This window comes from Acomys minous (genome assembly GCF_964271855.1).
Source record: "Acomys minous genome assembly, chromosome: 4".
Taxonomy (NCBI): domain Eukaryota; kingdom Metazoa; phylum Chordata; class Mammalia; order Rodentia; family Muridae; genus Acomys; species Acomys minous.
The window spans coordinates 98,861,402-98,882,587 of NC_140486.1; the positions used below are offsets into that span (position 1 = coordinate 98,861,402).

Sequence of the window (21,186 nt, forward strand, 5' to 3'; positions counted from 1 at the left end):
TTAAATTCTTTTCTTCCAAATAAAATATGAATTCCAAGGCAAAAAAAAAGAGCAATAAACTATCAATTTACAATTTTGTGTTCTCAAGATGCTGCTGCCTAGATCATCTGTCTGAAATAAAGCTATCCTCTACCAGATAAATGAGAATTGTGGGTAGAGCCTTGAAGTCTGAATAGTTGTATTAAAAGAAAGATATAATCTACTCAACGTTGGCTTCAAAAAAAAGTAATAGTAAACACACGTTAGTTCTAAAAATTTTAAAGTGAGCACTTAAATTATTACTCAGTTCTATAGGAAATTTGGTAGGACCATGGCAGCTGGGGAGGGGGGCAAAAAACAAAACACTGAATGTGTGTGCATGAACATGTATGCATTTATATAGCCTCCCTTAGAATCTATCGAGACTTGTTCTAGGACCAACCTATGATAGTCAAATCTTTCACATAAATCATAATAGTATTTGCATATAACATGCCCTTCTTTCTATGACCCCCAAGTTATCTGTAGGCTACTTAAAATACATACTATAGAGTAAATGCTGGGTAAATAGTTTCATTGCATGTTAGTTATACAATAATGACCACAGAAAAGTCTGCATGCATTCCATACAGATGATTTTTTTTAATGCTTCCAACTTGAGGCTGGTTGACTCCTCAGAAGTAGAACACCAAGGCTAAAAATATTCACTTGGCCCCTTTGGTAATCCCTAGAATAATCCTAAACAAATAGCAATAATAGATTTTCCTAGCCCTAATTGGTTTCCCTTGTCTACCACCACCAACTTACAATATTTAAATGAAATTCATAGGAATGTTCAAAGCCAACTGGAGAGAGAAATATCCATTGCCTTCCTGGTGTGAGATCATACATGGGTAAAGCTTTATGATTCCCCTCCAGGGAGTTTGTGTCATGGCACATAGACTGGTGGCATATATTCTATCCTCCTGTTCTCTAATTTAAACATAAGACAAATATTCTTACCACAAGCTTTGATTAACAAAAATTGCTATACTATCCATCTGCATTTAACATTATCCTAAGAGATAGCCAACAGTAGCTTAGAATTCCTGATACTTACATCTGAAAAATCCATTAACCTCACCCACAGTCATGAGTGGGTTGTTAGCTAGTTTCTCGAAAGTTAGCATGGGTTACACTCACTGAGCTGTAAAGTCTCCTAGCATTTCCCAGGATTTCAAAGAAGGCGATGGCTTAGAAACCATCTAAAGTTCTTTTTCTGGCTCTCTTTCATTCAGTCTCTTTCTTATTAGGTGCTCTTCCCCCTTTCCTTCTGCGTCTCTTCATCAGACTCACTACTTTTTTCCAGATGCCTCCATGTCATCGGGCAGAAAAGGCAAAACTGCTTCCCCATTCATAGGGAAGAGACTGTGCGGTGCCCGCCATCTTGTTTCCATTCCAGCTGACCTTGATCTAACTTGGAGTCATTTCTTGCCTTCCTCCTGGGGAACTTCCTTTCCACAAAGTCTCCCACTCTGCCTTTCCTGGCACCATTTTAAAAAAAAATAAGATTGATAGCCCAAGTAAACTCCCCTCTTCCTTCTGCCCCCCCTCTCTCCCCTCCCCCGCCCCATATGTGTGTGTGATTCCCTGTATCAGCCTGTATGTTTTCTCTCATAAAACTAATGCTTACCATTTTGTTCTTAGAGTTTCACTTCTATGTCTTCAAGCTTTAAGCTCTTTCCCCTTAAGTGAAAACTTCCATTACTCCAAAATTAAATCAATTTTTATCAACAGTGACCACAGCAACCATTTTATTCAACGCACTCCATATACAAAAACATAATTGCTAGAAAGCTTAATTCCTGTAGAGTCCAAACTCAAGCCCCAGGCACTCAACAATTTGTAAAGTATTTAAATACAGACCTAAGTTTTAATACTGAAATGAAAAAAAAAAAAAAGGCCTCTCGACAAGACCTTTTTGTTCTATTACCCAAATAGCAGGACTTCATTCCACAACAAGAATTCAAAAATCACAGAACCGTGGAGACATGGATGAAAAGCAATCCTTATAAAGGCAATGACTCCTGAGTCATCCATACTTTCCCCTAGAAACTACTAAGTTTTCCCCAGTGTCCCATCTTCAAACTCCGTTCACAGTAAGGCCTTGAAGGACTTCCCAGCCTCCTGCAGACAACAAGTACTCATTGAGCTCAGACCTTTCCTTTCATTATGGAAGAAAAGGATAGCTCTTGTTTCTTCATTGTTACGAATTGGCTTTTCTGTACTTTGAGAGACTTACCAGCTGAGATTCTCCCAACTTTCCCTTCTCCTGATTAAATGATAGAAGCACTCTATCTTGTCATTATTTTTATCTCACTGACATCATTTCATCATCATCCGTACTTTTCCTCAGAAATTTTATTTTAAAAATGTTTTAAAATTAAGTGTTCCAGCCATATCAGATTTGAAGTTATATCTCCTAACACTTTAGGTTTTCTTTATCTTCTCAAGGTCCACATTTTTCTCAGATCAAATTTTACACGTCTGAATTTGGTCAAGAAGATTTAATTTTGCCATCAGTTTTATACCCAATAACACATCCCACCGCCAGTCGTTTTAGTCACTGTCAGTTTCATTTTGTTGCTATCAGTTCTACCGGTAAGGGCCATTGTGAATTTGATAAAAGAAAGGTAGCTTGTGTTCATTTCTTAGCTAACCCATCAGAGAAATTGTCAGCAGTTTTTGTGAGGTAGATATAGAGGCAAAATAAGCAGATATAAAGGCAAAGAGGAAGGGTGACAAGAGAAAAGACCACAAAAAAAAATGTTGAAATAACCACACCAACCACAAAACAAAGCTGCAACAGCTTTATTGTATTGACAGTTCTGCTGGCAAAAACATGGTGTGGTCAAAATGTTCTCCAGCCAGACGGCAGAATCCATACAGGGTGTCAATGTCAGTAGACTCCTGGAATGTGGGGAATGAATTTGAAAATCCTTTCCGCCAAATGGCTTAAGCAGTGCTGTATGGAAAGAGAAGGTGTGATAGCGTACAGTGGCACATGCCCTCGACCCCAGCATTTGGGAAGCAGACAGCTCTCTGAGGCCAGACTGGTCTACATAACTACATAGTAAGACCCTGTCTCAAAAGGAATCAAGGAAGGAAGGAAGGAAGGAAGGAAGGAAGGAAGGAAGGAAGGAAGGAAAGAAGAAAGGGGGCATGGTCTACTCTGGTTTTCTCATCAATCACTCACCTAATATGAGATGGTCAGAAGATACAGTACTAAGAGCTAACAACACAGGAGTGTAGATCACCCTGGTCTCTGCTCTCATTGGCATAATAGACCAAGCAACGTAGCAGACAAATACATATACATATATGATGAGCAAATTTTGTAGGGAGAAATAAAGTGGAGCCACAAAGGCAATAGAAGGGACAGCCTCTGGGGCAGCACAAGGGAGCTGGACCCTGAAGGATAAGACAGTCAGAGCTAGGAAGTTAACAGCTGAGCAGAGAGCCAAAACCCTGAGGCAAGGAAAGGCTTAGGCAGCTCAGTGAGCAGGAGGAAGGTGGGCATGTTTCAAAAATAAGTGAGCAAGTGAAATATTTCCAAATACGTTATTTCCCTCCTATGAGTGTAAATTCCTAAACAAACATTATGTTCACTTTCATGAAATTCTAAATCTTGTTGTTAAGGAAAAATAAAGAACTTTAAATCAGAAACACTGATTCTGCTTTGTTCTCTACCAGATTGGCTTTCTGATCACCACGCGTACTCAACTCCCACCACTGTGAGCACGCAAGTCATTTTTCATATTAACAAATCTAAGATTACATATTTGAATCTGCTTGAGGGATAATTGAAGGTCTGCTCTTGCTTGAAGTTCCTGAAACATAATTTTCCCCCTTGGTTTAACTCAGTATGTGAAACCCCAAGGAATAGTTCAGCAACAAAGCCTTTCTCCCCCCCATCAAACACAGGAAGAAAACTAACTTCATTTCCTCTCGTTCCTTCCTGCCACAAATCTACCTTCATATCAGAAGATAAACTGACCCCCAAACACAGGTGTAATTCAATATTCTATTTCAAATGCCATCAGATTTGAAACTCAAGTAATTAACAGCTCACTAGGGACTCTATTGAAGTAAAACCAACTTTGATCCTATTCCCAAATCCTTGGCAAAATGGATGGGCAGCTCACCTCCTCCGCTTTCCCATTAATTGAAATGAATAACTATATCAGAAGAATGCAGCGAGCAGGAGGGCAGGTAACGAGGCGGGTGTTTTCCAGCTTGATTATAAGAGAAGCTAATTTGAGCGTACACTGCATACGGATAGGAACAACGACTCTCTCTCTCCGGAACTAAGCCAGCACTGTAGCTCTCTGGCATCCCAGAAGAAGAAGTTTGTGGGATGTGAGACATGTTTGCTTTCAGGTGCAAACCTCTGGTTGTTTTATTGTACCCTGGAGAAGGGCCATATTTCATTCTACCATTTTAATATAGAATGAATGGTTTTCCCCGTCCAGTGAGTGACTATAACCAGACCACCACATATATATATAACATATATATTTTCAGAAATGTGTATTTCTTTTATTTTCAAGTCCTCTGATTCTCCATTAAGCATACCCGGCATGGTTCCAGAAAATTCCTCTTTCTTTGTGGATGCTGAGTGAATGAGGCTTACTGGTGGTGGCCAGACATCTACTGAAAATAGATAAGCTGGGTGTCACGACCAGTCAACTTGTGGCTATAACACAGCAATGGCAGCCATTTGCTCACCTCCTACTTTTTCCTGGCTTTATACTCTTGACCCTAACTCCTTTTCTTCCCAGCTCTGCTCTTTAAGAACCACTTCAAGGTACCTCCTAGCTGTGACATCAAAGTGACAGTCATTGGCCTCAACTTTACCACTTCCTACTCTGTGACTTTGGACAGACCATTGTGGGTCTTCTCTAAGTTTCATTTTTCTTCTGCTTAAAAACAGAAATGGGAAGAAAAATACAACCTACCCAGAAGAATCCCTGTGAGGGCCAACTAAAATCTAAAATTACATAAGGTATTTTTAAACAAAGTATTTTTAAATAAATGTATGATAGACATTTACTACAAACTATTTTTTATTAGATACTTACAGACTTCCTAGTGTAGAGCCAGATCATTTACAGGTATTCTTTCTGATCTCTGCATAGCTGAGAAGAAAAGTATTACCGCCACCTTCCAGAAAGGTAAATGGGTATGTATAGAGAAGAAATATTTTGCCTAAAGGTCAGCTAGAGTTTTCAGTTCCTAGAAATAAGCTACAAATGGTGTGTGTGTGTGTGTGTGTGTGTGTGTGTGTGTGTGTGTGTGTGTGTGACAATGTGTATATAAAAAAATAAATGCACCTCTGTAATAATGTATCAAGATCCCAACATACCTAAGTAAAGTAAAATTTGTACACAAGGTGTGAAATCTCATGGAGTCAACTGGTATCTCTCTGAACTCCCTGGAGCCCAATTAAGGGAAAATTACCATGTGCCAAGGTGAAGAAGGTGAACTGGTCAGGTCGCAAATTCCCTTAAGGTATCAAAGGCACAGTGACTTCCGGTTAAAGTATGTCTTCTATTCTGCAGGGAGAGCCATTGTTCTCCAAATGGCCTTTGTCCTTTTGGAGCCATGTAAGGGAACAACTGAATTTTGTGATGTTTTATGCCCACCTGTTTTCATGGCTGCTGAGGATTTAAATAACTTGTTATACATTCTCCTTTAGTGTTCTCAATGTCTACGTAAGCTTATAACAAGGAAGAAAATAGAAGGTCCAAACAAATCATGTTATCCTAGGAGCTGCATGTGCAATTTTGTGAATTCTCGATCTCCAGTATTAGTAAACCCAGGTTGCCATGGAGTAATAAACACTAAAGTCCACCAAAGGTTTACTGCCTGTGTTCTACAGTTTGGATCAATGTTCCAAGCTATTCTGGTTTATTTTATGGCTCTGTCATTTCAATGTGGGAGCCACCCACCCACCCCCAAGTCATCAAAGTAAATAAGGGAAGGGTGGAGCCGCACACATGACCTTTAAACTGCTTCAGTCATGAGCTACTGTTGCTTTTTTCATTATCTGTGCATTGTCATATGGTTCTGCTACATGCGGTGGCCAGGGACGCCCCATGTTATGTTGAGCCCAGAGAGGAGACAAGAGCCTGTGAGAGCATTCTCTCCTCCGACCATCTCTTCATTCCCTAGGAAAAGCATTTTTCTAGGCACTCAAGGATAATTTAGAGTCAGTGTCTGCCAAGGAAGGGTCCCTATGATACAGAGGAGACAGGCATATCCAGAGTTTACCATAAAGCATAATGATTTGCTCCCTAATCCAGCAGTAAATACGGTGCACTGGAAATACAGAGAAAGCAGCGATTAATTACAACACAGTGAAAGAAAAGATTTCCCAGAAGGAGCAGCATTTGAGTGGCAATTACAGTAATTTTTATATGTCATTCAACCAAAATACATTATTAGGACAATATCTGAAAAAGAAAAGCACTGGGAGCAGGAGAGGGTTGCATCTCTCTTTGAAAATGATCTCTAAAGAAATAAGAAGTGAACAGGCACTAGAAGAAAATTCTGAACTTGGTTGCCATGCCCCATCTTACCCTCACAGGACATCTCGTAGTGCGGTTACGCAATCGCGGCTTTGGTTTTCTGTATGAAATACCCCTTCCTCTCTAATTAAATCTCCAAGTAAAGTTAGTAGTGAGTGAGTCACATTTTTCTGTGATTGCTCGACACAAGGGTCCATAGACTCCCAAACTGGCACAAAACACCAATTTAGAAATTACTTACAGCCACAAGACCAGTGTTGTCCTATCTTCACTAAGAATGAGCTGTGTCCAGGAAAGAGTCAGGTCACTTCTCTGGACCTCACTTGGCCCACCTGTTAAAATATTTTTTTATATTTTATATAATTAATATTTTTATATAATATATTACATAGATCATCTTCAGAGCCACTTTCTGTAATATATGTGTCTGCAATGAGCTCATTGCATTGAGCATGTATATAATAAATACAGCAAAGACCATCCATCCATGGTGGAGGTAGATGCTGCCAATCGCCTCTGAAACTCCTTTTCCCTGTTAGATTGAAACACAAAAGCTCTATTTTCAGCGTCTCCTGCAGAAAGGGTGTAGCTGAAGCACAGCTGCATCCCCTAGGAGGTCAAATACAAGACCGGGGTGATGCCCACCCACCTGCTGCTCTTGCCACTCTACTCCTGGCAACACGATTCAGGAAACATGGGACTTTCCTACAACCAGATTTCAAGTCCCTCCTCTGCCTGCATGGAAAGCACAGGGTCATGGCAGTGATGGTGGCTTCCTGAATCCTAAATCACGGGTTGGGTGAATGGTAGCTACAGGGGTAGTGGTTCCCTAGGAATTCCTAAGACTCAAGCCCAGTAGTTTATGCTCAAGGGATTTTTTCATAAGCACTTTATTCCGTCTATAAAATGTCCCTTTGCTGATTGAACCATCTTCAGCCATCATGGCTCTTCTTGACCTCAAACACCACAGTCTACGGAGAACAAGGAATTTGAAAAGGAAGGAGCCCTTGGAATGTGTCTGGACCACCTCTGCAGCCAACTCTGAAAAGGACTAAATAGAGAAGTTTTATCAAGAAGTAGGGCCAATACAACCCCCCAAGGCAGAAGTCCAAGCAAAGTACCATTAGGAGTAAAGAAACCTGTGGTCAGGTTGAAACCACATAAGGGTATGTGTTCTACTCTGCCTTACCCAGCTCTCCAGCTACTGTAGGAAGCCCCTAGGATTGCTAGTATGTGCTTTTCTCATGCTCTGGACCTTCAGCTGTATATAAAATCACATAGACAAAAGAAAACCCCAAGAGAGCCTGAGGGTTTGCTTTGGATGTCAATGGATGACTTTAATGTTTCTTCCAAAAAGAAGCTGAACATATAAGAGAAGGACAAAAGTGTTAGTGCATATGTGATGAGCATTTTCATCCATAGGAACCAATGCATACTGGGGAGAAAGAAACACAGACCCAACATGTGCACCATGCAGAATAACGGTAAAAAGCCAATCTATGGTCAGAGCTACACTGGTCTAGATCTGTGGTCCAAAGAAAGAAAACTGATGATTTTTGGTGGCTAGATTGAATTTCATAGATCAAGACCAAGGTGGCAATGATTATGTCTTCCATAGTACCTATCGAGAGAGAGACAGGAACAGAAATGTAATCTATAGCTGTTTTCAAGAGACTAAGACCCCTTTCACCAGTGACACTGAGTAATCTGCAGTAATGCCCAAAAGACTGTGTTTGTGTGAGGAATCTGACCTCAATATGAAATCTGCCAAGGAAATCTCATGATGGTGTCCATAAAATAGCTTCATTATCTGATTTCTCATGATGGCCTGAATGTGAGTGGTGGGTTGTGCTCTTTCTCAACCACCTAAAAGAGCATCAGTTGTTTGTCTAGTCAGCTATCGTGTGCCTCTTGAACCACTCTAGAAACTCTATCGCTGGAGGGAAGCCCCTGGGGAATCCACAGAGAAGAAAGGTCAAAGAGAAGCTGGGTTTCCATAGAGCCTGCCTTTCAGCCTGAAGCAGTCTGGACAGCATGGGTTCTTGAGAATACTGCCACTGCTCTAATCCAGGCTTCATTTCTAGCCCTTGGTTAGGCTTTCTTCCATCTGCTTAAGGACTTTCCCTCCAGAGACCTGGTTGTACAACTTTTAGGAACTTCCCATCTCAGGGAGGCAGAAAGCACCACCCAGCTCACTCACTGCTTGGCACTCTCTTGAGTCACTGAAAAGAAGCTCAAACCCTGATTTTTATTTTAGATATCTAATATCTATCTATCTATCTATCTATCATCTATTTATCTATCGTATATATCTATTTTTCATCTATCTATCTATCTATTTAATACATTTGGGGTTTATTGAAACAAACTTTCATATAGCCTAGGCTAGCCTTCGACTGGCAAGATAGCCAAGTCTGTCTTTGAATTCCTGATACTCCTACCTCTACCTCCCAAGTGATGGTATTAACCACACCTGCCTAAAACCCAGCCTTTATCTGGGCCTTCATGCCCTAGGCTCATGTAGAATTTTGTTCAACTCATTTCCATAAGTCCTTTAGAAACCTGTTTTTTATAGTCTATCATCCAAGAGGGTATATGCTGAGTACCTCATAAGGGCTAACTCACTTGTCTCCCGTCCTACACCACAGGGTAGCTCAGAGGTTGGTACAGGGAATTAACCTGCAGAGTACAGAGTCACACACCCCTGCACAGCACTGTGGACTAGCCCAACTGTGCCCTGTGGGGAACACTTAGCTGAGTCAGAGGCCTAGGCAGCCTTGACTGGGGAAGGCAGGTAGAAACAGAAACATCTTTCATTCAAAGCTGTTTTAAGAGCAGCATGCCTTTCTGAGTCATCTACCCCTTAAAGCACCTTGAGTATATATCTCTCCCTTGGTCTCTTTTACTCCATAATAGATCTATTAGGAAACTGACTGCAACCTTCACGTTCTGTGTCTAGTGTTCGTATATGGTAAGATATTCATAATGGAAAAGACTTTGTCTCTAGACTTGTGGCCTCTGATCTGCTCTTTCATTTCTTGAACATAGTAAACATTGTAATGCTCTGGGAGGCAGAGGCAGGTGGATCTTTGTGAGTTCAAGGCCAGCCTGGTATACAAAGTGAATTCAGACAGCCAACGCTACACAGAGAAACCCTGTCTCAGGAAAAGAAAGAAAGAAAGAAAATGTTATAAGAGACTCCTCAAAGATGGATGTGACTCAAAAGGCCCTCCATGACAGAGTAGTCATGACTCTCCCTCATCAGATTGGAGGTTATCCCTGACAAAGCACACTGTGAGAATATAGGACAGATAGACCTTAAGGGAAATTGAAATATTTTTGCCCGGAGGTAACTTGAAAGCAAGGAAGCATGCTAAACTCATTTAGACATTAATTCACAACCAAACCCAACCACCAAACAGCAGAATTCATAATTAACCTTGGGCTCAAACAGAGGCTCCCTCTGGACTCTTGTCCTCGGTGGGACCATCCTCCCCAGGTAGCGTCTCTCCTCCACCTCCTTCCAGGCTTTCTCTCCCCTTGCCCCACTCCCCTTCCAGTGCCATTCTGTCTAGATCCTCTCTCAATTACCTCTTTCCCCTTCTTTTCTCTCCCCTGAGGAGATGGTAAGGCTGTGTGCTAAGCCGGTGTGGCATTAATGAGGATTAGATACTTAGAAAACAAAATAATTTGCAAAAGAATAATTTGCCATCCATGGGATTCACTTGTTTATTCCTTCTTAACCAGACTCAGCTAGAGGATTAGGCATTAGTTTCACTGTTTTTCTTTCTTACAGAGGTGCTTAAGGAAGTCCTGCTCTGCGCTGCACATTTACTCGCTGTTGCCCATCCTGCCAGTTATCTATTTATTTTTGCCAAATACTTCTATGATTTCTCTGTAATTGGCTTGTATAAAACCCTTCTGCATTCTTTCCCTGTAATAAAGGTCCAGGATGCCCCCTTGTAGCTAGATGCATCCTTTGCATATGCAAATAAACCAGGAACATGTTTCTGAAGTAAATTCAGACTTCTCTTTATAACCTGCCTTCAAGGCTTATCTGGAAAGCAAACTGTGTAAGAAAGATGCTATTTTTGCTTTCAGAACTCTTCCAGTTTTTACTTAGCTGTTCCGGTAACACAATTATCCATGACAAAAGCCCCAGAATCCTCATGGATCACCATGGCTATTTCATCACATGCCCAGAACATCCAAGCAGCTCTCGGCTTTGTCAGTTGGACTAGCAGTTCACATTTCTCTATGAAGTTTTGAGTCTGAACTTTTTCTTAACCCTACTGTCCCAGTGTGGCTAGAGATGGATAAATCTGCATAGCTAAGAAACCAGTATGATTAACCTCTTGGCCAAGGGGAGTGACAGTCTTCATGGTGCAGGCAATGCCAACCCACAGAGTATGCAAATTCTGAAATGATTCCTAATGGCCCTAATTAATACCAAAGAAGCCACAGTACTCCAATGACCTGGCAATCTGTGTGGGAAGGGGTGTGTGTGTGTGTGTGTGTGTGTGTGTGTGTGTGTGTGTGTCTATGTGTGTGTATGTGTGTATGTGTGTGTGTATGTGTGTGTGTGTATGTGTGTTAGGTATTACTGTCTACCTACCTCAGAGAGGAAAGCTTTTACCCTGTTAACAGCCAGGGAGAGCATCAGGCACAGTTGCAATGACCAGCAGAACGGTTTCTACGCCCACACAGTTTCTTGAAACCATACAACCTCAACCAACATTCTGAATGAGTCACACTAGTAAGTGCTTATTAACAATTTTTATGGAGAATAACAATTACCTTCTCCGCTTACAATTATTCACAATGAATGCACAGCCTGGCTCAGCCACAGATGTTATGCATCCCAGTAGTATAGACATAAATGTTTCATTTTTTAAAAAAATACCAAAATTATGAACAGCATCTTCTACCTCCTCCGACTGCTGGTTCCTAAATTCTTTTCGAAAGCAGGGGTGGGGGTGGGGCGGCGAGGAGTCTCAAATCACTCCCCACCCTGCAGAGTTGATTTCTCTTTCGCATTACATGCTCAGAGGGTACTATTTCCCAAGCATGGCATCTTGACAGTCATGCCTTGTATCCGAGCCACTCCTTTCCATCAACAGAGTATTTTCGTATTTATTGTCTCATCTGTGTTGTGATTCACACAGCGAGCCTATGCAGCAAGCACGACCATGCCCTTCACTTCATAAACTTTGGCCTGAGGGTTGGAAAACATTAAGTATCGTGTTCAGAGCCCAAGGTCTCCAAACAGCAAAGCTGAACTTCCTAGCCACTTAGTCCACTCAACCGTGTTCAGCCCCTATAAATGTTATCATGAAACTATATGGGTGATAACCTATAGACTTCCAGTCACGTCAAAAGGCTTTTCCCTCTATGTTGCTTCTTGGTAGCTAGCAAAATTGTTACATGCCCCCTAAAGGGGCCAACACATTACTAAACAGAAATCTAAGCCACCTGAAGGATGGTGGTAGGGGATAACCAGGCAAACAGAAGGCACCCTCTCCTTGACATCTAAGTACCCCCTAGCTGTAACTCACATTTCCAAGGCCATAATGCAAACTTAATGGCACAGGTGCAATGAAGGGCTAATGGGGAAAACCGGGTGGGAAGACTTACGTGGGGGAGGTGGGAGGGAAGGCAACACAGAGGAAGAGAAAGGGAGGAGGAATAAATTACCCTAAGGATGGTTGAAAAAGCCATAGGAAATCATATTATTTTATGTTAACTTAGAACTATACACAATTATACACACACGTATGTGTGCCTGTGCATTTATGCTCACTTGTATGTGTGGGCACATATGTGGCATGTGTGTGTACATATATGTGTGTTTGTATTGTGTATTATGTGTCTAACTATATAACAAAAACCCTGATGTCAGGCATGTGCAAGTTCTTTTAACATTGTTCAGGGGACTCCAAGAGACACCCCTAAAAATAGAGGCTATTGCCATGGCTTTCGGTTTGTTTACTGGGAACTGAAGGTAAGACTGTTTAGCTCAAGACACTATGTGCTTTAGACAGAAGTCTTGGAGAAATTGAGCTGGAACTGACCTTGGAGTCTCCTCCTTGAGAACTAGCTCTCGTAGTACCAGAAGGTGCCATACAATGGAGAAAAGACATCAATAGCCCTACGCAGCCATAAAGCTTACAGACCACAACAAAGACCAGAAGCACAAGATTATTCTGAAAGATGCGATAGTGGCATTCAAATCCTAAGGGTAGCCAACAACTCTCTGCTCAGTAGGAAAGAATTCATGTCTGACACGATAAACCTAGCCTAATATCTGCCCAGTAAGGCCACAACCCAAGAGAAGAAGCTACACTGTCCCTTTCCTAAGCCAGTATGTGTCCTTATAGTCACAGATAAGTGTAGCGCTCAAGTCTCATCAAAACACTTCTTTCTGTAGCAGATGGAGACCATTACAGGAAACCACAATTGGTCAACATCCAGAGAACAGCTGGCCTTAGGGCGCCTAACGCCGTTTGATACATCTACAATACAACCTCTGTATATAAGTCTTGGGAAACATTGCATAAGAGGGTGTGGAAAGATTGTAAGAACCGGACAACATGGGCATCTGCTGCAAGACGGTGTCTTCTGTATTTGACAGAGGAGCTGCACCCATGAAATTTCAACAGTATGGTTGTCTAAACAAGACTTGAAAATTTGCAACAAATACTAACACCACAATGTGGATCCTGGAAATCTCACAACACCCAGATGAAGAGCTACCAGCAATTATGACTGCTGAGAGGGTGAGAATCCATCTGCTCCATTTCCCTTAGTAGGTGATATCCCAAACTGTCAAGCCTAATACATACAAGCAACACTAAATGAACTCAGCAGGCAGTATTTTAAATAAAATATATATATACATATATAATTTACATACATAAATATTATGTGTGTGTGTGTATAAAACGATAATTAAAGAACAAAAGGCCATGAATTTGAGGAGTAGGGGGAAGATGGAAAGAGTTGGAGACATGAGCAGTGGGGAGAAATGATGTGAATACAGTACTCATATATGGAAATTATATATATATATATAAAGCTAGCATCAGACTTTAAGCCTTCTTCAAAGAAGAGTAATCTTCCCAAAACACAGTCCTAAGTCTGTAGAAGTCAGGGAACAAAGGAGCAGATCAAAGATTCTGTCACCCAATCATCAAATGATAGCGGCTGGGTATCCCTCTAGAACTGCTGCTTGTCCAGTCACCAAGATGAAAGGTAGTCAGCGTGGCTTAGTAAGAAATGCCATTCATGCATGTGTATCTAAAAAGACGTGATACAAAGGGGGGAAAGATGTGAACAAGAAATTAAAGAAGCAACTGTTAAAAGCTCCCTGAGAAAGAAAAGAGGAACCGAGGGGGGGGGGGGCGGGGCGGGGGAGTCGTATCTTAAAACCCTGGAAAACATTGCGGTGTCAGTTAAGAGGGAAAGTGGCTCCGAGGCTTCTGGATAAAGGTCCCTCCTCACCCTCTCCTTCAGGCGGGGGAAATCCCACAGCTGCTCTATCTTTTCAGAAACTCTGAATCTCTCAAGAAGCTGAGAGTTTGGGATACTCCATAGTCAAATGAGGCAGCGCTTCATGCTTAGTGTCGTGTGTGTTTATTAGACTGAATTAGTTATGAGTGACGAAAAATCTACTCAAACCAGCCATCATGTACTAGGTGCAGGCAGTAGGGGTGACTGGGAAGAGCTGACTCCGGGAGCAAAGGAATCCTGGGACTCGGGTAGTCTGTTCAGCTTCCTCTCACTTCCTCTCCCCATAGAGCCTACTGCTTCCCTCTGTGGCCTTTAGACAGCATGAACTCTGTGAGAGAAAGTGGGCTAGAAGGGCCTAAGAAAAGCATCGTTAGGTAATGCAGGCTTGGAACATCCCAGCCTCCCAAAGGAAGGAGGATACGTTTTAAAATGGCACGAGAAAAGTTTCATTCACCGGACTTGGATTCTAGACCATCCTTGGCCAACTGTCCTGACTAAAGGGATCCAATAAATGGTACCTTCGTCATGTGACCCCCTCTTATACACTATGCATTCTGTAGTTGGCTATATCACTAAAACGGTAGGAGGCATGTACCTTTCTGACCCTCTTCTGATAAAGGAGAGAGCATTGATGTCAGAATAAGGCTTGGGTAGAGGAGTTATTCCAGAACCAAGGGCTCTCTTCAAGACATGAGTATGAACTTTGGTCACCATGGTTTCCCAGTTCATACTCGCTTATGGAAAATGAAGAACTGGAAAACGAATGTGTGTGACTTAAGCACAGTGTGCTAATAACATCCATTTTTCCTACTGCTCATTAAAAAAATTCAAGGCCTTGTCCGATTAAGCCTCTGTCAAAACCTAAGAGTTGCCAAATTTTTATAAATCTACGTGAATCAAATTCTATCTCAAATTACAACTCTACATAAATATCACTTGTGGAAGCAAAAAGAAAGCTAACCTCTGAGGCTGCCGTTAAGATTCACCTTTTTGTTTGGAAAATAGATGTGACCCTTTAAAATTAAGGTGCTGGCCGGACAGTGGTGGTGCACACCTTTAATCCCAGCACTTAGGAGATAGAGGCAGAAGGATCTCTAAGTTCAAGGCCAGGCTGGCCTACAGAGTGAGTTCCAGGACAGCCAAGGCTACGCAGAAAAGCAAACCCTGTCTCAAAACAAAATAAAAACAAACAAAAGACATTAAAAAACTTAAAAAATCAAGATGATGTTATGTTACCATTCCCCCCATATGCAAAGCTGGGGACACAAAGAACGGGAAGTCAGCTGCTTGTTAAACCCACAGTCTTCAAAAGTCGCCCTTGATGGCAATCTTTGAAGTAATTAATTTGTTGAAACTATAACGGAGATAAGCTGGGTTAAAGTGAGGTCTGAAGCTGTACCAGGAAAGGACTAGAAGGCATCACAGCTCCTATACGCTTCCTCTCCAGGGCATTAAAAGTTCCAGCCCGTGTCCCTGGCCTGGCCCCAGGCTTCACCTCCCGCCTTTATTAGAAGCTCTGTTCTCTCTGACCTATGCTATTTGTGCCACAAAAGCATAATGGAGCATTAAGGCCATTATTCAGATCCTGGAGGAGAACACACAGAGAAAGGAAAAATCTAGGAAAAGTTCAATTCGCTTGAATTAATTGAGATAAGCATTTATTTTGTGTTTAAATTGACCCTCTAATTCTTTCTACTCTCATCCTCCTGAGGTATGTGGAGACGGACCCTCCAGGGCTAGTCCATTTACAGCAAGAAAGAACTCGGTAAGGCTCAGATGCCCCATACCATTCACCCATGGAGGACATACAATTGATTTTCTCATGCAGAGGCCAACCATATGGATTGATTTAGCAGAGTTTTGCCAGCTGCAGAGACAGGGCTTGAGCCATCCTTTATAAATTACTTAACAGTCTATCACAAAGAGGGAAAGTAATGTTTCCGTGCACCGCAGTAGCAATTAATATTCAACATGCTTATAGAGTTTAGCAATATACAGCCCAGCACCCATCTCTGTGTGCAACACCATTATGCAGAGAGAGAAGAGACCTAGGTGATATCCTCTAGTATAGAAGATATCCGAATGACTGATTCATCAATAACAGAGCCTGGCCTTTCTATAGCAAACAGATTAGACGTCTTGGAATATATGGCCATATAGACAGGACTTCTGTCTCCTCATCTACATGCCATAATTGATAGTGGTTACTTGTCGGCAACGCTGAAAAACAGGTAGCAATGAACAGGCTCCCTCTTCCCTGAGTACCCGCATACATTAGTGCAGTGGGTCTCGACCTTCCTAATGCCAAGACCCTTTGACACAGTTTCTCGTATTGTAGTGACCTCCCAACCATAAAATTATTTCATTACTACTTCATAACTATAATGTTGCCACTTTCATGATTCGTAATGTAAATATCTGATATGCAGGATATCTGATCCGTGACCCCTGTGTTCGACCACCAAAGGGGTCGCGACCCACAGGTTGAGAGCTGTTGCATTAGTGGCTCCTCAAAGGTTGGCCAACCTGGGTGGAATGGAAAGGGACCGGACAGGTTCTTCATGGAAAGGGTTTGCCAGTGAGATTGCTCACTTCATCTGCTCCCACGACCCATTCCAGAGTTGTGCAGAGAGGAACTCAGTGAGTGAGCCAACAGGTACTTAGTAAGAGCTTTCTCTGTGTCGGGTGCTATTGTGGGCACTGGGCGAAAGCAGAAGATGTGTGAAGAGACCAGGAAATGCCTTTTATGTGCCGGTAAGTGGTGTGCTGAAGGCAAATCGAGTGCTCTCAAATCTACGTATTTTCACATGCCAAATGTAGAGGTTAACAATAGGATGAAATCTGCATTCAACACCCACATGATAAAATAATCACCAGTATAAGCAAGACTTGTTAACTTCTATACTTTTAGACACAGCTCTTTGTCATTGTTGTGGTGGTGGTGGTTGAAGATAAACTCTTACCAGGTAGCCCAGGATAGCCTCAAAGTCATAACCCTCCTCCTTCTGCCTCCTAATGCTGAAATTAGAGCCATGTGTCAGCACACCTGACTCTTCTGATTTTAATTCTGAATGTAGATGGTTATTATCTACAATTGAGTCATATTTTTAAAAAGGTAACTCTTTAAAATAATTATTGCATAACTTGTGAAGCACAAATTAACACAAAAAGGCACTTTGCTTGGTGCTAAAAACAAACACAAAATGTGTCGTTTATGTGTATTCTCTGTGTTTAGAAACATGTAGGAATACTCTAGATGCAGCTTAAAAACAATGCAGATACACTTAAGAAACACAGAAGTAGCACAAAGCCCATGCATAGATTAAACTCTTCAAGGATTGTAATTCTGCTTAATATTTTGTTCCCGTGACATCTTTATCCTTGTAGTATGACAGAAGTAATGATATCTATTGAAAGACATTTAAATTCACAGTTACGGCATTATTCAAGTAGTTTGATACCATGAAAGAATCCTTTAAGCTAAAATACCTAAATGCTTGAAATAGAAGTCTTTTTCACCTGAGGTGTCTGGAATCTCCCTCCAATTCTTTCAGCAGTTGTAGACATTGCCGTTACCCATTTTCTCACAGCAAATCTTCCCACAACGCCCTTCTCTTTTCAGCCCCTGCAAGCTACTAAAGTGCCATAGTTATCTTCAATATGGAAGCTTGGGTGATGCAGCTGCAGGGACCATCTCTTTCTATACTCCCACAATGCCATTCTGGCTCTTGTGAGTCCTTCTAGAAAGAAGAATGAGAGGAGGTCCAAATTCCCTGGTAGTGGACACAATGGGACATCCATGAGGATGTTATCTACAAGTCACCGTCATCTGCTGTACTTGCCACAGTCATGTGAACTGTCACGAGAAACTGCACTCACAGAAGCCTTCGGCACGAGGGATACAGGGAAAGGGGCCGGGTTGGAAACCATGGCATTTTCATCCTTGTTTTTCTGCTCCAGGCATCATCTTTAGCAACAGAAGTTCCAGCCCTCTGCGTGTTGACCCTGCTTGGGTCCAGCTTCTCTCCAGATGCCTCAATTCATCTGAGTAAATTCTGGTTGAAAAAATTAATGACTACATGTAGAACATCAGGCAGTTTTCTTTCTCATCTCTCTTTTGTGTTCACAACGGGCTTAGAGCTCTAAGAACACTTTTATCACTGGGAAGCCAATGTCCATAATACTTCCAGCCATGGGAAGCTCCCAGCAGGAAGATGGATGAAGGGCAGGGAACCAGGGGAAATGGTATCATTTTTCTTGTTCTTTTGCCTTAGGCGTCATCTTTGGCAGCAGAAGTCCCAGTCCTTCGCTCTTTGACCCTGCTTGTGTCCAGCTTCTTTCTGGGTGCTCCAGCACCATGATTTTGACGCATCCACAACCTTCCTGGGGTTCTAGCAACCAACATCCCACTCTTCCTGTTCCTGGCTCCTTCGTTGTTCCATGTTTGGGTTTTCAGCTCTCCAACCCAGCTTTCAACAAAGTCACATCATCAAATCTTCTGTTTTCATTACTGGGTAGCTTCTTTTCTTCTTCTTCTTCTTCTTCTTCTTCTTCTTCTTCTTCTTCTTCTTCTTCTTCTTCCTTTTTTTTTTCAAAAGGCCACTAAGCACCAAGAACCTTATTCTGCTCCTGGGAGACAGGTATGTCAAGGCATTGTATCCGCTTTCAAACCCTTGACTCTAGTGAGCAGATCATTGGAAGATCGGCAGGAAGAGACTGACAAAGATGAGACCAGGGAGCTATGTACTGCAGTGCCCGGCCCTTCACCTGGACCTGGAAATCAAGGAGGGTTTCCTGGAGGAGACAGGCATGGGGCTGAATGAACCTCATACAGGGATGCTGGAAGAGCCGTCAGATAGAGCAGGCAGCATGGATGGCGGCATGGAAGCATCAGCCCGGACGCCTGGTGTTCTAGGGTTGTTGTCAAGGTGGTTAAGTGATGGGGTAGAAAGTAGAGAAGCAAGGCACCATCTCGGGGCCACAGTGTGTAAGGCCCAGGATGACAAAGCAGGTCAGACACATAAGCCAGTAAGGGGTTAAGCCTCTTCAGTGTGCAACTGGGAGTAATTAATGGCTTTTAAATTGGTGGAATAACATGGCCACACTCTCAATTTGTAATTTAGATAGATCTCTTGAGCCAGACCATAGTAAATGGTAACTCTACACGAGACAGGACAGGAGAAAGGGACGAAAAAACGACTTGTAACAGATCATATTAATAACTCAATCCAGCCTACCACCATTGAGCTCTTGGTGTCCAGCCATCCACTCTCCTAGTGGGAAGGGACATGTGAAATTTTGAGGGGTACACCATAACCATTTTGTGGGTGTATCAGCATGTTCTGTATAAGTCTCATTAAAATCCAGTAAATGGACATTGGTATCCCCATATTTTCAAGATACAAAACAGTTTCAAAAGATATTAGGCTATGTCCACGGTTATATGTAAAGATGCAAGCCCATCCATTGCTGAACTTAATATGATTGTCTGCATCTCATATGTAATAGGATAAATTAAAGTCCTTGAAAGTTAAATACCTAGTAGCTAAAGAAACAATGAGGAAAGTCATATATACATTAGGCCATTTTAGAATTTATGCATTTCTATGCATGCCTGATTGTAGGTTAATTCATATGTTTTTATTTGGTTTATGTTATACTTCTCTTAAGACAGATCCTAGTTCCTTAAAGAGTGGACAAATGATCACAGATAATTGGTTCAACTTCTCAGGATTAACTCTGTGAAGGCCCCAGGTTGCCGAGACCAGAATCTCAATGAGTGTGTTAATTATGATGTGTCCTTCACACGCCCCTCAATGCAGGGGCTTATGGCTAGAGGACAGTGTCCCAAGGAAAGTAATCAGGCCAGAAGAAGAATGTGCAGGAAGTCAGGCCAGCAGGCAGTAGCACTTGCCATGCAAGCCTGAGAGCCTAAATTTGATCTCCAAAACCCAGGATGGAAGGAAAACATGCGCTTCCAAAAGCTGTCTCCTGACCTCCACACACACAGCACGGCACTCTCATACCAACACCACACACAGTGACAAGAAATAATGACTTCAAAAAGAATGTTCTGGAAACCTAAAAAAAAAAAAATTACAAGTTGTTTTCAATCGAATGTCCTTATAATCCCAAGTGAAGTCCCTCTCAACGCATGAGAACTGGTCAAGTTGAGGAAACTGCTTCCTTCAAACTCCAACAACATCACTCATCAGACGACCAGCCAAAGGCCTTCCCAGCTTTCCAGACTACCCTTGACTTCTGTGGTACTACCCTATCTCCCAGAAAAACACTAGCAATGTATGGTGAAGCCGCATCCTCGTTCCCAATAAAGGTTGAAAATTCCACTGGGTCACAGCTGCAATTCCCCTTGGAAGACCCCCTACCCCACTGCCTCCTTCTGTTTGCTAAGACAGCTACCCACAAGCCAAAGAACTAGTCATACTCAGCATCTCCCAGGTGAGAGCCACTGCCAGCCAGGCTTGTTTCCCCACTATCAACTGCTCATAGCAAGAGGGATTCATTTAGGCAGCCATGATTCTGCCCACATTTGAGGATTCTTCTTTTACTTTTATGGCTATGCACTCAGACTTTACATCTTCATTATAAATCAATCAACTTACTATCATTGCAGAGGAAGTAGACACTGAGATTGCGTCGGAATGATGTCACCTGCCTCTGGACCACACATGCCATGGCACGATAAGAGTCCAATCAACTGTAAGTTCAACAACTTTCTCTCTCTCTCTCTCTCTCTCTCTCTCTCTCTCTCTCTCTCTCTCTCTCTCTCTCTCTCTCTCTCCCTCTCTCTCCCCCTCTCTCTCCAGGATTTCACTGTGTTATCCAGGCTGGCCTGGAACTTCATATGTAGACCAGGCTGATCTCTAACTCACAGAGATCTGCCTGCCTTTGCCGCCTGAGTGCTAGGATTAAAGACATATGTCATTATGCCCAGCACAACCTTTTCTATCTTATTTACTACTATCTCTCTAAGACCTGGTACATTCTCTGAATGTAACTGGAACTCAATAAATAATAGTAGTTAATATTTATTGGACACATAGTATACCATGTTTATGAGTTACAAACAATGCACACACCAGCTCATTTCATTCACAAAGCAACCCTA

At 42.1% G+C, this 21,186-nt stretch overlaps 1 long non-coding RNA gene across 1 annotated transcript in view; it reads left to right on the plus strand.

Annotated features, from left to right (window-relative positions):
* The window catches only part of LOC311595419, a 75,220-nt gene extending 54,427 nt beyond the window's left edge, over positions 1-20,793 (plus strand). Inside the window, exons 3-4 of the long non-coding RNA XR_014778438.1 lie at positions 12,979-13,324; positions 20,692-20,793. This is a non-coding gene — a long non-coding RNA (uncharacterized lncRNA). The remainder of the gene's footprint in view (positions 1-12,978; positions 13,325-20,691) is intronic.
* The last annotated feature ends 393 nt before the right edge of the window (positions 20,794-21,186 follow it).